This window comes from Panthera pardus, unplaced genomic scaffold (genome assembly GCF_024362965.1).
Source record: "Panthera pardus isolate Hobbes unplaced genomic scaffold, ASM2436296v1 HiC_scaffold_12, whole genome shotgun sequence".
In the NCBI taxonomy this organism is placed as follows: Eukaryota; Metazoa; Chordata; class Mammalia; order Carnivora; family Felidae; genus Panthera; species Panthera pardus.
The window spans coordinates 45,881,795-45,888,207 of record NW_026526677.1 but is presented as its reverse complement, the minus strand read 5'-3'; positions in this window follow the sequence as shown (position 1 = coordinate 45,888,207).

Below are 6,413 nucleotides of genomic sequence, written 5' to 3'. Positions count from 1 at the left end.
ATTCATTTATTTTGAGAGAGAGAGAGAGAGAGAGCACAAGCCAGGGAGGGGCAAAGAGAGAGGGAGAGAGAGAATCCCAAGCAGGCTCTGCGCTTTCAGGGCAGAGCCTGATGCAGAGCTCGAACTCATGAACCGTGAGATTATGACCTGAGCCGAAACCAAGAGTCAGATGCTTAACCGACTGCGCCCCCCAGGTGGCCCCAGAGAGATGGCTCTTAAATAAAACTCTGCTCATTTCTCTCCTGTTGCCTTAGCACCAAGTCAGCCCCTGCACAGAGCCTGAGCCACCTGCCCCCCCCCCATCCTGTCCTTATCTCCTCAGACCCACTTGTCCTCCCCCTGCCTGCCTGGCCAGGAGTGACCCGTGTGGCCACGTGCCTGAATCACCTGGCAGGGGAAACAGGGACCTGGAGGCACATTTCATCCCTCCCTTCATGTCATCCCCTTGTCCGCACACGCACGTCTGTCCCGCCTGGTGATGTCACGGGCCCGGGTACATGTGCAGTAGCTCGCACCAGGGCTCCGAGGCGGGGGCGGGGTGCGGAGTGATGAACGCCCGGTCTCACTTCTGAGAGATGATGACAGCACGGAGGAAGGTGAGGCAAGACTTGGCACAAGGCACAGTGGGGACGCAGAGTCCCCAGAGCCTCCTGACTGAGAAATATGAACACGCAAACTTGGGTAAATAATGTCACTATTAGCTACCATAGCACTTGCTAAATAAGATACTTACGTGGTACTCTCTTCATGCTGGACACCGTTGTAAGCAGCCTACGTGCACTTATTTGATTTGTCTGATGAGTTATCCCCATGACAACTCACTTTACAGACAAGAAAAACAAAAACAAAAAACCTGAGGCACAGAGAAGTTAAGTAACTTTCCTAAAGCAACACAGCTTGGAAGTAGTAAAGCCAAGATTTGGCTCCTGAGTCTGTGCTCTTAACCCCTATGCTCTTTTGTCAGCCTGTAAAAGTCAGGCCTGCCCCCCTGCCCGGGGGAGCGCTGTCCTCCTGCGGCCCCTCACTCACCCGGGCGTGACAAGCGTCTGTAGAATCTCCAGCCCAGAGGCCTCACCTCGCTCTGCTGTCATTCATTATTTCATCGCTGTGAGGCCTCATCCTATTTCTCAGCTGGGTTTTGATCTCCCCATTGCGGGGGGAGCAAACTGAAAGAAGATTCCTGTGAGGCATCGCACCGCAGCATTCCCAGGAATCAAAGCTGAGGGCATCTATCCGCGGAAACACTCCTGTAGGAGAAGGGTCGGTCTGAGGGTGCCCCGGGGGGCACTCCCCAGGCCTCGGTGGGCACACTGGGTCCGCGGCGCCACAGGGGCACGCGGCTCCAGGCAGATGCCATCCTGTGAGCCATCGGTTGTGGGCAGTGTTGAGTCCACAGAAAGAGAAGTGAAGGAGTGAGGAGTTGATAGGAGCAAAGACGAGCCTTGGGGAAGGCCTGGTCGGAGGAGATGAGATAAAGAGCAGGGGTGGGGGGGAGGAGAGGGACAGAAAAAAGTGATAGGAGGAGCACACGCACGAAGCAAGAACTCCTATTTGTGCATCATTTTCTCTTATCCCTTATCACACCTACACACACACACACACACACACACACCCCAAAACCTCCGAGTCCAGTGCTGGAAGCAGGTGAGGTATGATTAGTACCACCAGTTTCCGGATGTGAAAACTGAAAACAGCACAGGCTCGTGCCCCCCCCCAACACTGCACCACCACCCCCGCCCCGTGTGGCAGGTGGTAGCTAGCACCCTTCCCCACCCCCACCCCCCACCGTCCGGGAGCTTGTATCCCTCACGCAAGCCACCACGGGAGAGGAAGCAAGGGGGCCACCTGTCACATGTGCCCTTGATCCAAGCAGGAGGCACATGGAAGGAGCAGGCCCAGTGGGAGTGGGTCTCTAGATGGAGGTGTGGGTCGGGTGAGGAGTGGTGGGGGGTACAGAGCAGGTGGAGGAAGCCAGCATACACCCTAGTTAGAGAAACTGGTTCTGGGGAAGGAGAAGCAGGGGGCCCTGGGAGGGGGTTGTGCCCTCTCTCTCTCCCCCTGGTGTCTCCCTCCTCTGGCACTTACGGTCTGCCCGCCCCTCACTGTCTCCCCGCCTGCACCACCCCCTTCTCGTTCCCCCCCTGTCTGTCTGTCTCTCCCCTTTCTCATGGCTTCTTCTCTATTTTCAGGGCCCATTCTGTCTCCATGTTTCCTCTTCCCCAACTCAACTATTCTGTACCTGGAAATCTAAAACATATCTGGCATGAGGTTTGCTTACTGAATAAAGTTTTATGCTACTTGTTTTCATTTGAAAAGCAGGAGGGCAGAAACGTTTTCTTCCTTTCTCTTTGAAGAAGAAAAACCGTCTCTCCAAGGGGGATGCTTTTTAAACACCATCCTTGATGGATTCTGTGGGCAAACTAGTGTCTCCCAAGAGAGAAGACACAGGCTCGCCATCTCTGTGTGAAGGTGCCAGAGACAGACAGTTTCTGAATGAGACAGAAGGGAGACTCTTTCTCACTTTTCCTCCGAGTGACACAGACACCCGTGGGCTCTTCCCCGTGATGAGATCACCCAGCATGCCCAGCAAGGTGCTAAAAAATAATTACCCTCAGCGAAGACATACAAATAAATCATTCTGCCTGGCAGAGAAAAAATGTGAGCGTGTCAACAAAACAGGCAGGCAGAGCATTCCTCCAGCTCCTGGGCTCTGAGGACAGACCCACCCCATGCCCCCGGGGCCAGGAGACATGCTGCTGCCGGCAGACCCTCACGACAGTCCCCTGGGCCCCCAGCTCACTCTGGGAGCACAAGTGGAAGTCACTGCACAGCTTTCCTCCCGGAAAGCACGCACACAGTGCGCAGAAGTGTGGCTCCACCTGCTCAGTGGGGAGTTTGTCCAGGGCTGAGCTGTCGCGGGGAGACTTGCGCCTTCATCCCGCAGCCCAAGGGCTACAAGGCCATGCCGTCAGTCATAGCGGCTCTCCATGGCTGTGATTCGGCTTCAGGAACAGGCCCTTCCGGCCACCTACACCTCGGTCAGTGGGCATCCTCGAGCCCTTGAGTTTCCCCACGTGAACTCTTGGACAGATGGAAAGAGAAGCACGTGTGATTCCGACGCCCTTGGAGGGAGGACCGGGTCCCTTCTCCCTCCCCCGTCACTGCTGTAATAGGCACTCTTACTAGCTTCCAGCTAAAGCCCTTAAATCACTTTTGCCAATATTAAATAATGAGTTGGCTGCTTTCTTGACACAGCTGACACAGAGATAAGAGATTTCCCATCATCGAATAGGAAAAAAAAAAAAAAAGGCCTAGGTTTGACTCTGGATTTATTTCCTAAGACCAGATTCTTTCATCAGTGAATCATTTTGCTGACTTCCTTCTAAAGCACCTGAGACAAAGGCTGGCATTTTGGGGCATGCTCACAGATGATGGAGACGGGATGGCGTGAGGGCCTCTCGCTCTCAGGGCGGAGGGAGGAGACAAACACCTGAATCCGGGTCAGCTGGCGGTGGGGGCTGGGAAGGGAGGGAGGAGTTATAAAGACTGTTCCGGGCAGAGGTAGGCACAGCCTGGGGTCGTATTCTACAGGTGGGAGGCAGTGGAGAGGGAGGTAAAGGAAGTAAGAGGGTGAAGAAAGGGGGCAGAAGAAGAGCAGAGTGAAGACTAAATTCTCACCTCTTCCTGGGTGCCTGCTTCTAAATTTATTCTGTTAAAGATGTCCCGTCTAGGGGTGCCTTAAGCGTCCGACTCTTGATTTCCTCTCATGTCATGACCTTGGGGTTCGTCAGTTTGAGCCCAGTGCAGAGCCTGCCTGGGATTCTCTCTGTCTCTCTCTCAAAATAAATAAGCATTAAAAGAAAGAAAAAAGATGTCCCATGTAAACATAGCTTTACATTGAGAGATGCGGTACAGACTTGGCATACAGCTCAAGGTCTTTTCAGTCTTGTCGGAGTCTGTTTGGGCTTTCCAATCTGCTCCCATATTTGCACTTCTGGGAAACTTTCTTGGTCTGGATTCCCCCGGAAGCGTACCCTGAGACAACACTGTGAGTGCTGGGGCGGGGGGAGCTGGGGTGAGGAAGGCAGCCACTAAGTGTGGGGCAACTGACCCTTCCTCCCACCGAGCAAGTCTAGGAGCCAGTGTAGAATATGCATTTGGGAGTTAACTACTGCAGGAGCAAGGGGAATAGGTTCCCATTATGATTGGGTGGGAGCTGCTCCTCGGGGAGAGAGAGGGAGGGTGTTCATCCCCAGCACCTGACCTGCCCCAGGTTTGCTCAGCAGTTGGCGCAAGCCTCTGGGCTCAGCGGCCAGCCGGGTGCCGCAGTTGGAAAGGCTGGTACACATGGGGATGGAAAGAGTAGAGGCCATGGGGGTGGGACATCAACAGACTTTGCCAAAGTGACTACAGCAAGCAAGTGACCCAAAGCTGGGCATAGGGCACCTGATCCAGCCAGAAGAAACAAAACCTTACAGGGTTTGGCACCCACTGATGTGACCACTTTGAGCTTGTCGTCGGGGCTCCAGAGACATCTTTGGTCGTGAGGGACGCCAGCACTGGTGGGAAGAAGGAAGAAAAACCAGAAAGAGATAGTCAACCGGACGTGAAAGGGGAGGGCAACGAGAAAAAGGAGCAAGACGTAGGTAAGCCACTGCAAAGGAAGCATGAAATACACAATCCGCAAAACTCCAACGGGACGTGAGGTGAGCCACGCAGGTGGTGTAGCTGGTCAGCTTTTGGGAAGGTGACACAGGAAGCAGCCACAGAGAGATGGGGTTCTGAGTAGGTGGCAAAAGATTCTAGGCAGAATTCAGTCTGGAACACTGCTCTCTTTTTTTTATTTTCTTGTTCTTTCTTTGTTTTTTTGTTTTTTGGGTTTTTTTTGGCTAAATCCAGGAAGATCTACTAAGACTTATTATAAAGACAAGGCTACAGCTCTCACCTATCTATGATGGGACAATTAGCAATTAAGAATAGAAACATTAGAGCAAGAACAATAAGAATCACAACAGTCGATGTGGTTGAGAAGTCAGGTCAGGGTGGCGCCCGGTGTGACGCAGCCAGCAGTGGCTGCGGGGGACACAGATCATTGTGGTTTCCGATGTGTGTCTGCAGACACGGCCCAGGCAGCGTATGATCACAGAGGAAGGTCTGGGTGGGTGGGTCCGCACTGTTACAACCTCCAGCTGTTCCCTGTTTGAGGGCCCCAGGGAGGCGGCTCTGGTAATATAAAATGATATTAAATGCAACTCTTCCTGTTGATCCAAAACGTTGGCCAGGAAACCCTAACGTGAAGACTAGGTGAGAAGTGGCACATTGTCTGGGGGGAAGTACTAAACATATCCATGCAGGACGTCTACGGTGTTAACAAAAATAGCTCTAGCAGGCGTCGAGCTATCCAGCTTTATAGGGACAAAGAGCTTGGGAGGGGCTCCCTAGGAGAGTCATGGAGGTAAGTAGTTGCCAGCCGAGCCAGGCGTGCTGAGCTGTTTCTCTTGTTCCCATTACCCTAAACCAAGTGAAGGGGCACTGACAACACTGGGGAGGAAAAAAAAAAAAGAGAAGGGTCCTAACTTACAGTCCTGAGATGAGCTGCAGAAAGTGTGGGTCTATGGTGAGAGAGACACTGAGAGCAATGTTTGTTTCGTTGGAGTTTGGAGGTATATTTGAACGTAGAGACGGGTCCCTCCTCCCAGCCTTGCCCTCTGCTAAGTTGGGAAGGTAAGAAGGTCGCTGAAGTCCCCCACTAAGGCAGGGTAAAAATAGTGAGCAGGGTGCCTGGGTGGCTCAGTTGGTTGGGTGTCTGACTCTTGATTCCAGCTCAGGTTGTGATCTCCCAGTTGGTGAGTTCGAGCCCTGCATCAAGCTCTGTGCTGACAGCATGGAGCCTGCTTGGAATTCTCTCTCTCCCTCTCTCTCTCTGTCCCTCCCCTGCTCATGTTCGCTCTCTCTCTGTCTCTCTCAAAATAAATAAACATTAAAAATATTTTTAGGGGTGCCTGGATGGCTCAGTCGGTTGAGCATCTGACTCGGCTCAGGTCATGATCTCACAGCTCATGAGTTTGAGCCCTGCATCGGGCTCTGTGCTGACAGTTTGGAGCCTGGAGCCTGCTTCGGATTCTGTGTCTCCCTCTCTCTCTGCCCCTAGCCCACTCGTATTCTCTGTCTCTCTCAAAGATAAATCAACATTAAAAAAATTTTTTTTAAATATTTTTAGAAGAGTGAGCAGAAAAACATCAGCTTTGGTGTGAAAAGGAAGCATGATTTTCCTTTGGGATAAACACACAAATCTTGGGGAAGATTAGGCTTGAAACATGGATTTGGGACCCTGCCAGAGAGTGTCACCTGCCAGTTGAGAGGCAACAGGAAAAGGTTGCAGAGAGGGTCGTTGCAGAAAGTGGCTAAGTGGG